This window comes from Nannospalax galili, unplaced genomic scaffold (assembly GCF_000622305.1).
Source record: "Nannospalax galili isolate Female #2095 unplaced genomic scaffold, S.galili_v1.0 scaffold441, whole genome shotgun sequence".
NCBI classification, from domain to species: Eukaryota; Metazoa; Chordata; class Mammalia; order Rodentia; family Spalacidae; genus Nannospalax; species Nannospalax galili.
Window position 1 is genome coordinate 4,912,898 of NW_008348089.1, and position 10,890 is coordinate 4,923,787.

The following is a 10,890-nucleotide window of genomic DNA, read 5'->3' on the forward strand; positions in this document are numbered from 1 at the left end:
GGCCTTCTTTGCATCTACTGAGATGACCATGTGGTTCTTATCTTTGAGCCCATTTATATGATTTATGACGTTTATTGAACTAACATATATTGAACCATCCCTGCAACCCTGGAATAAAGTTGACTCAATCATGATGGATCATCTTTTTGATGTCTGTCTGTATGTAGTTTGCAAGTATTTTGTTAAGAATTTTTGCATCTATATTCATTAATGATATGGGTCTATAGTTTTCTTTTTAGATAGTATCTTTTCTTGGCTTTGGTATTACAGTGATACTGGCTTCATAGGAGAAATTTGGAAATTCTCCCTCCATTTCTATCTTTTTGAATAAATTAAGTAGTATTGGATATAGATCTTTTTTAAATGTCTGGTAGAATTCTGCTGTAAATCCATCTGGTCCTGGGCTTTTTTTAATTGGGAGGTTTTGTATTACTGTTTCAATTTCCTTATGTGTTATAGGTCTGTTTAAGCTGTTAATCTCTGCTTGGTTTAGTTTTGGTGGTTCCCATGCTTTTAGATACCCATCCATTTCTTTTAGGTTTTCATATTTAGTAGTGTATAGTATTTTAAAGTATTCCCCTATAATGTTCTGGATCTTTTTGGTGTCAGTTGTGATGTCTCCCCTTTCATCTCTGATTTTGTTAATTTGGAAGTCTTTTTTTTTTTTTTTTTTTTTGTTTTTATTTATAGCCGAGCATGGTGGCACACACCTTTAGTCCCAGCACTCGGGAGGCAGAGGCAGGGGGATCTCTGTGAGTTTAAGGCCAGCCTGGGCTAAACAGTGAGTTCCACGATAGCTGGGGGTACAGGGGGACCCTGTCTCAAAAAAACCAAATGTTCTTTCTGATTTTTTAATGAAGGCACTTAGAGGTATAAACTTCCTTCTAAGGTCTGCTTTCAACGTATCCCAGAGGTTTTTTTGTGTTGTATTGTTGTTTCATTTAGTTTCCGGAATACTTTTGTTTCTTCTTAATTTCTCCTTTGACCCATTCATCATACAGGAGTGTGTTGTTTAATCTCCATGTGTTCATGTAGTTACTAGAGTTTCTTCTAATGTTGATTTTAATCTTTATTGCATTGTGGTCTGATAGAATGCATGGAATTATTTCAATCTTACTGTATTTGTTGCCCCAGTACATGATTGACTTTGGAGAAGGTTCCATGGGGTACTGAATAGAAAGTATATTCTTTGGTGCTTAGGTGGAATAGTCGGTAGATGTGTGCTTGGCCCTTTTCATGTATGGTATTTTTTAATTCAGATGTCTCTCTGTTAATTTTCTGTCCTGCTGACCTATCTAATAGAGACAGCGGAATATTGATGGCCCCTACTATTAATGAGTAGGGATTAATATGATTCTTAAAGTCCTGTAGTACTGATTTTTTGAAGTTGGGCACACCAGAGTTTGGTGAATATATGTTCATGACTGTAATATCTTCTTGGTAAATTGTTCCTTTGATCAGAATGAAGTGGCCCTCTTTATTTCTTCTTAGTTTTAGTTTGAAGTCTATTTTATCAGATATTATAATTGCAATGCCTACTTTTTTTCTTAGTACCATTCACTTGGTATATATTTTCCATCCTTTCACCTTAAGGTAGAGCCTGTCCTTGAAAGTGAGATGAATTTCTTGAAGACAACAAAGAGATGGGTTTTGTTTCTTACTTCATTCAACTAGCCTGTGTCTTTTGAGTGGGGAATTCGGTCCATTGATATTTAAAGTAATTAATGAAAGATGAGTATTGATTCCTGTTGTTTTTATTTCAGTTCACATTCTGGTGTAGCTGTGCATTTCCATAGTTATACCTTCATTAAGTTTCTTTCTATAACCCCTTGGGTATAGTCATTCCTTTCTTTGGCTCTTTGTATTGCTCAAGAACTCTCTGAAGGGCTGGTTTTGTGGACATGAATTCTTTCAGCCTATTCATGTCGTGGAAGATTTTTCTTTCACCTTTGAATATAATAGACATTTTGGCTGGGTAAAGTAATCTGGGTTGGCATATGTGATCATTTAGAACTGGGAATACTTAGGTCCAGGTTCTTCTGGCTTTCATAGTTTGCACTGAAAAGTCAGCTGTAATTTTGATGGGTTTTCCTTTATGTGACTTGTTGTTTTTCTTTTGCAGCTTTCAGTATTGTCTCTTCTGTATGTTTTGTGTTTTCACTATATTGTGCTGTGGAGCATTTCTTTTCTGGTCTTATCTATTTTGGTGTTCTGTATGCTTCTTGTATTTGTATGGAAATGTCTTTCTTTAATTTTGGGAAATTTTCTTCTATAATCCTGTTGAAGATCTGGTCCATACCATTATTCTGAGATTCTTCTTCCTGTTTGCCTATGATTTGTAATTTTGGTATTTTTATGAAGTCACACAATTCCTGTGTATTTCATTCTTGTGTTTTCTTAAATTTTTCATTATCTTTGCTTGAGTGGTCCATTTCGTTCAGTCTATCTTCCAGTCTTGATATTCTGTTTTCCATTTCATTCATCCTATGGTGAGGCTTTCTCCTGTCTTTCTAATTGGCTTACTGAGTGTTTCACTTCCTTCTTCATTTTAGCCTGAGTATTCTTCCAGATTTCTAACTCTTTTCTGAATTCATTCAGCAGTTTTTCCCTATCTTCTTTCAGCTCTTTGATTTCTTTGTGTATTCTTTAAATTCACTGAATTCTTTCATCGTGCTTATAATTGTTCTTTTCAATTCTTGTGTTATCTCCAAGGGGTTCTCATTGCACTCCTCTACAGGGCTGTTGGTACTTGGTGGGGATATATTATTTGGGTTTTTCATGTTATAATTTTTTCACTGTGACTTTGACATGTGGATTTCTTTTGTAGTTTCTTGTGTGAGACTCGAGCCTTCCTTTGTTGAGTTTAGGTTGGTCTCTTTCTTTTTGCAAACTTTATGTGCCTTTGTGGTTTACTTGTTGGGCATGAAAAGCTGGTTGGAATAGGCTTGAGGTTCTGTCTTTCGATTTTTTTTGGAGTGGCCAAATTGCTTTTGTCTTCAGTAGTTCCCACAGAAGCCCCGTTCAGATGAAGATCATATGCTCTCAGGCTTTCTCCTAAGGTCTGGATCCCTCTAGGAAAGATGCTGTCCTCGGGAATCTGAGGGCTTGGCGGGCCTGGGAACAAGGTCCAGGAAAATTGCTGGCCCCAGGAAGATGGGGGGCTGGGCCAAACAGGGGTGCAAAGGGATGTGGGGTCGGAAGAGACCACTAGGGCTCCAGGAGACTAGAGGGATGAATTCGGTTGGTCTGGATGCAAAGGATCAGGAAGCATTGGAGATTCTGGGCCAAGAGGTCGGTCCAGAGGTCTGGGGTGTCTAGAAAAGAAATGGGCCAATGCCCGGGCTAGGAGGGGAGATGCGGTGGGGGAGCTGGGAGGGTGAATGAGGCTGGGGGCGTCAAGGTTCAGTGGGCACCACTGAACTTACCCAGGAAAGATGCTGGCCCCAGGAAGCTGGGGGGCTGGACTGCCTAGGAATACAAAGAGAGATGGGGATAGGAAGGGGCTCTGAGGGCTCCTGCAGATTAGAGGGATGAATTGGGTTTGTCTGGATGCAAAGAATCAGGAAGGAGTGGGGAATCTGGGCTAAGATACTATATCATCATTTTTTATAGTAAATATATGGATACAACTGCATTTTCTCACACAAAAATTAAAACTTTTTAAACTCATGTGTGAAAGTTTATTCCATTTTCCACTTAAGATTTGTTACAAATAAACAATTAACAAACAGTGATTAATGAATGTTTGCTCTTTAAGTTACTTTTAAATCTGAATATAGCGTTTGTGGCTTTCAGGAGTACAGAGATCACTCTGACCTACCTTTTCCACTGACACTTCTTTTTCATTTACCTTCAGAAGGATTGCAGACAAGAACAAAATCCAAGGGAAAAAAATACTAAACTAGCTCAATTATGGTTCCTAGACAGATCAGAAAAATGACAGCGGTGAAAAATGATATTGCTGTAATCTGCAAACTAGAGGAAGAAATACGTTCATGATAGTTATATAATTACTTGTTACCTGATTATTTACTGTATAATTTTATTTAACTATACCAGGACAATGAGAGTTAGTAAAAGTCTGAGTAAGAATTAAGAGGAGACAGGGGGTTTGACACCCTCTTCTAACTGCCTTGGGCACTGCACATACCACTGTGAACTTACATACATGCAGGCAAAACATTTATAGAAGTAACATAAAGAAAAAAAAATTGAAATAGAGCCCGGCATGGTGGCACAAGTCTTTAATTACAGCACTTGGGAGGCTGATCCAGGCTGATATCTGTGAGATCAAAGTCAGCCTGGTCTACATAGCGAGTTACAGGACAGCTGGGGCTACAGGAGACCATGTTTCAAAAATAATAAAATAAATAAATAAATAAATAATAAAGGAATTGAGAGTTAAATCATTAACTCGAAAGTTTCATGGTCAAAAAGCCAATAGATGCTAGTTAGGATAAAAAAAAAAATCTCCAAACAGCATCATGCTAAATTGTTGGTTGTACAAAAAATTTACAAAATATTTAGAGGTTGCTGATTTGAAAGTTAAGAAAATAGAGCAGGAAATTCTTTATTTTACTATAAGCAAATTACCTCTTTGTGATCACTAATCTATTCATGTTATTTTATAAAATACATAGTATAAAATGGAAGTCCTAGAAGGATTTGAAGCAGCTGCTAGCATTTAGATCTTTTTGCGTTAGAATTCAAAACTGAGAAACACTAGACCCAGAGTGTTTACACGTTTGGAACACATTTAAGCTCTTCTTTGGTAGGTGAAATAATATTGCTAAAAGTACGTTTGCTAATTAGATGTCTTTTAAAACACATTCTTTATGCCCAGAAATAGTTTAAAATCATTAGTTTCAATTCATAAAAGTAATTTGCTGCTTTAGTTGTAGGGAAAAAATTATTCATCCCAGACTATAAATATAATTACTTTCATTAAATCTGTGTTATGTGTTTGAATAATCCAGACAGTTTGAATTTCTTCTACATAATAGTTCTGTAACCTCACCTGAGTTCTAATGCTCAAAACTGAAGTTAGATCAAAGCATTTATAGGTCACAGTAATAAGTAGAATGAAACACATCTGGTTCAGGACAGTTTCCCAACATCACAGGTCAGAATGCAGCAGGCTGCAACCTTGCCAGCCCAAAGTGATTTATCCACTTAGATAGAAGAGCTGATGGGGTAAGCTGCCTCATATCAGCCTTCAAGTCAGATCCTGTCCGTTGCAGTAATGAAACATTAAAATGACATACTGCAAGGCACTCTCCTGCCTTCTAACCTTTGCATTATTATCCAGGATACAGTTCTGATTACCACTACCCTCCTCCACACATAGCCACACTATTCTCACACTAATGACATGGCAAGCCTCTTATCTTTTTCTGCTAAGCAATTTTCAAATGTGTTGTTTGCCAGCTTCTTTATAACTTTGAGAGTCCTACTTTGTTTTGTAAGTTTCATTAATGTGTGATTTTTTTTTGTATTGAAAAGATGATATCTGTCAAGCAAGCATGGAGCATGATAAAGGAAAGAAAAGTTGTTTTTTTTTTTTCATTTATCGGAGTATAAGGGCTCTAGTGGGGGGAGGGAGGCTGTGGGAGGGTGCTACCTAGGAAGTGAGTGTATAAGTTTTAAAAAGTAATGATTCTTCAAAGCATAAAAATTTGCTCCTTAATAATTAGTAGATGTGAAAAATATTACCATTGAAATCTACCTGATGACTTTATATCTATGCTCAGATGCCAATGAGTACAAAAAGTAACCGACTCTGAGTAGTAATAAACAGATATATAGAGATTAGAAACGCATGTGCATCTTAGTGTCAATTGTATTAAAAATGAAGTTTTCTGTATGAATCTGTGTATTTTAATAATGAAATGGAGATCTTTTTTAAAGGTTAAAACCTCATTTAATTTTATGTCTTATAGGGTTCATATAGAGTACAATATTGTATAACTGTATTAATTCAACTGTAAACCTAAAAATTTACAGCCAATTTTGAAATAGATGCATCTTAGCTCTGGAAATTGTTATTGACTATGTCAAGTTAAAAAATAATAATAAAAATTTCCATAGGAGGAATTTTAGGGCTATCAACAATCTCACGCCAAACTTACAAATATTTTTATAAATGTTTTCAGAATTCATACAATGTAACTCCTGTTAGGTACACACCTTCCCTGTCCATCCACCTTTGTGTCTTCATTTTTTCAACCCATAAAGTTCTGTTTGTGCTATCTATATACTCTTGTGTATGTGGCCATACAATGGAGTGCAGTCCACCCATAAGGTGCCATACCATCAATAAAAACAGACTTTTCCTCCTCTTAGCATCTATCAATTTCCAATTGCTCCCCAGCTAGGGGTAGGATTTTGAGTCCATCTCCCTTCTCCATGCTGGGATTTTGTCTGGCTTGAACGCTTGCAGGTCTTCTGCATGCTGTCAGCACTGCTGTGACATATGTTCAACTGCCCTATTGCTCGCCTGAAAAACCTGTTTCATTGTAGTCATTCACTGCCTCTAGCTCTTACAATCTTTCTGCCCTTGAGCTTGCAGAGAACTCTTAGAGCTGAAAAGCACAGTCAGCTAAGCAGCAGTACACAAAATGATCACACAAAAATCAGTAACCTTCCTATAGGCCAACAATAAACTGAAGAAGCATCATGGAAATGATGCCATTTTTGATAGCTTAAAAGTAGTGTCTTGGAATAAATCTAACCAAGAGAGTGGAGTACTTACTGGTATAATAAAAACATTATGACATTGAAGAAAGAAACAAAAGAAGATACCCAAAGATAGAAAGATCTTCCATGCTCTTTGAGTTGATAGGATTGATATAGGGAAATGACCATCATAAAAAAGCAATTTACAGATTCACTACAATTCCCATCAAAGTTCCAACACAGTTTTTCACAAAAATTGAAAAAATACATGGACACACTAAACTCAGGATAGCCAAAACAATCCTGAATATATAAGGAACAGCTGGAACATCCTTAATTTTAATTCATGCTACTATAGTAATAAAATAACACAATACTGGCACAAAATACCACATTGATAAAAAAAAATCAGCATTGTGGATTCAAATATAAGACCATGTACCTACAACGACCTGATCTTTCACAAAGAGGTAAAAAAATGCACACTATAGAAAAAGACAGCATCTGCCATCCACATTTTTGTGACATACTGTTTACATTCCATGTTTAGAAGCATTGTGTTTTAATTTTAGAATCATTATTCCAATTCTCAAATACAAATGTATTTTGAGGGTTAGAAATAATTTAACTTTTCTAAGTATGACATTTTACCATTTTAAATGCTATTGTAGTATACAGCTTGTTGTACAGAATTTTTGTCATAAATTTTTTTTTCTAGTTTTATAATAAGGACTTGTTTTATAATAGGTCAGACATCCATGACAATATAGTTAACAGTTAAATGAATATTTGTATAAAAATGTTAATTATTTTGTAGGGTGTTATACTTAGCTCAGTAATAGAGCACTTGCCTAACATATGCATGACACCTTAGGTTCTATTTCCATCATGATAGAAATATCTTTTAAAGATATCAAGACACAAGCAAGATGTACACTTTGTTATTACTTTAATAATCATAATAAATTAAATAATCATAGGTGACATAAATACTAAACAAGTTATTAACAGCTGAAATGCTCCTGGAAGTATTTAGAGTAATGACTTTACATTTTAATTAAGCCAACAGAGCCTGAGTTAATTATGAAAATGGTAAGGAAAATTATCATAATTTAGGTTTATAGAATATTATTGTGAGTCTCTCAAAACAAGAACTGGCTGAATCTACTTAATATTTAAACTTCATCAGAACAATGTAAAACCTCCCCATCCCTTCCAGCAAGTCAGCAAATTTTGAATAGAGTTACTTGCAGAAAATGGACATCTCTACAGCGTGACAGAAAGGGATGCCCTGAGTTGAAGAAAGCAGAGATGGGAAAAATCTGGCAATTCAGTTCCCATACTAAATAGTAATAATTTTGTTTGTGAAAATTGAAATTGTAAAGTTAATCAAAATTATCCTTAAAGGAATATGCAACCCATGATGTTCTAAATTAACCATAGCAACAGCAACATGAAGCTAAGGTCATCTTCTGAGATCAGCTCAACCTCATGCACTGAAGGTATAGTCCAGGAAAGGAGATGGCTACCTCAAGGCACAAAACCTCTGTGTCAAAATAGAACGAATATATGTTATCCTACTTATAGGCCAACAATTTAGTCTGTTACTTTTATGAATCTTGTATTAAGTACCAAGGCAGAGATAAAGGAGTCTTTTCAAAATAAATTCATCAGTAATTGAACATCCTTATGAAAACCAAGTGAAATACTTGAATATATCTTGTGCTGTCTAAAAAATATCAAATCTCTCAGATTTAAATTTGGAAAGTGGTTTATAAGCTTTCGTATAACTCAAAGAAATGATGAAATATCTATATGATCTTTGGTGTGGTAAGGAATTTTCACATATAAAAGCAAAAGAAAAATCCCTAACAATAAATGACAAGTGGACTATATTCAAGGTAAAACCAATTTCTCTTCCAAGGATACATTTAAGAGAATAAGACTATAAGCCAAAATAGGAGAAGGTATTTTTAAATCACATACATGACATTATTGTTTTGTCCAGAATCTGCATATACATGCATATATGTGCACACAGCACCCATGTGCATGTACATGCACACAGAGAGGCGTGAAACACAGATCACTAAAAAAGGCATGTGTTTGAAGTTTTTTTTAGACATCTGACACTTTATTTAAGAAAATATAAATGTGACATATTCTATTTTAAAAGATACACTATATTTTGCAAGCACTACGCAAGTTGAAAAACAAAATGAGATATAACTCCATAAATATTAGAATGAGAGAACAAAATACATGAACACAAAACCTGGCAACTGACGTTTGGTAACTGGCAGAATAACCAGAAGTACAATAGAGTTATGCTGCAGACTTACAGTCACTTTGAGAAAATACTATCTACAAAATCAGACATGTACTGAACATATAACAAAGATCTTTATTTCAAAACTTAGGTCCACACAAATCTTTTACAAATATGCTTATATGAGCACATTCCTGAGTAACCATTAAAAACTCTAATTCATCTAATTTTAATGTTAATTAAAATAGCAGCATGGCCATGAACTACTCAAGAACAAAAATAATTAATATGAATGAAGCTTAAATCAAATATAAGTAAAAAAGAAATATCTTACTGACACATCTTTATAGTGGTTCAATTTACATGGCATTCTTGAAAAAGGATCTAATATTGGGTGGCAACTGGAAGTCTATTTAGAGTAGTGGAATTGTAGGAATGATAGAATTGTTCTTATGGTGTTAGGAAGATGGAGAAAACTTTTGTGAATTTGTAAAAGCCCATAGAACTGTATAAAAGTTAGAATGCTTTATGAACAAGTAAAAATTTACTAGGATATAGGGCAAACTGTGAATAAAATACCTAGTGTAATAAGATAATTTAAATTTGTTACAAATGAATGACAGTGATGTTTAAGGACAAGAAAGATACCAACCAATGTCCCTTGACAAACAGTATCCTTGCTGGTCATTGCAAGGCTGAGACTAAAATCCCCTGTGTACAAAACTCTACTATTTATACCCCTCATGATTGTTTTATATCTGTGTTTGGATTTAATAGATGAAAAATAAGTTCTAGGTAAGAAGTTTTAAAACTATAGGTTGCAATTTATCCAGTGGAAAAAGAAAGAAGCATCTAATTCTGGTTGTGGATTCAGAAGAATCCATTCAAAAAATTCTACAGAAATGACAGAGACCATATACGTGTATATGTTGACATGCATTCACACAAATGCCGAAGCTGATAAAGGTTAAGTGGTCTACAGACAGCAATAATTCAAGAGCAGCCTGCAAGCACCATGCCCAGTTCTTAATCTTTATTTTCTAATTTTTGATTAAATTTTCGTGATTTTTCTACAATATAATTTAATGGTATTTATATTCTTCCCCCCCGAATTTAATGTACTCTAATTATATATGTATATAATATATATTATATATACACAAATATAATAATATCTGTAGAGTTAAATTTATGCTCACAAATGTCCTTCAATGTGGCTCCATCCACTGGAGACTGGATAATCCACCAAGAGTCCAGTCCTTGAAAGAGATTGTATCTCCCCCTCCCAGTTGCCATTGCTTGTCAAAAGTTACCTAGGCTTTGTTCAGTATTTTTGACCACTTTCCCATGTCTATACTAGAATTTTTTTCTGGTTTGATCTTACGTGGGACTGTGCATACTGTCACCATTGCTGTAGTTCATATGAGGAACTGACTAGCTGTCTGAAAAACTCTGTTTCCTTGTGGTCATTCACCACCTCTGGCTTTTATAATCTCTCCTCTGCCTCTTGTTCAATGATCCCTGAGTCTTTGGAGATAGAAAGCTGATATTGGTGTACTATTTAGAAATAATTCTTCTGAAGCCTCTTATTCTCTTCACATTGCACGAGTCTATGAGTACAGCAAAACATTATTAGGAGTCAATTTAATATGATAACTATTTGTTAGAAAACTAGTGCTAGGTTCTCTCTTATTCTCTGGGACTTGTCTAGTTTCAGGTTCCAAGTCTTGATATCAATGTCAGGAACGGGCTCCATCCTATGACATGGACCTTAAATACAATTAGAGAGTGCTTAGTTACTCCCATAATATTAGTGCCACTATTACACTGATGGATGTATTTTGCCAAGCTAGTTGTTGCTGTAGTTCACAGGATTCACAGCTGGGTTATGTTGATGATTATTGCCCTCCCTCCTTCCTCGGTAGCATGCACAGTACCTTCCAGTG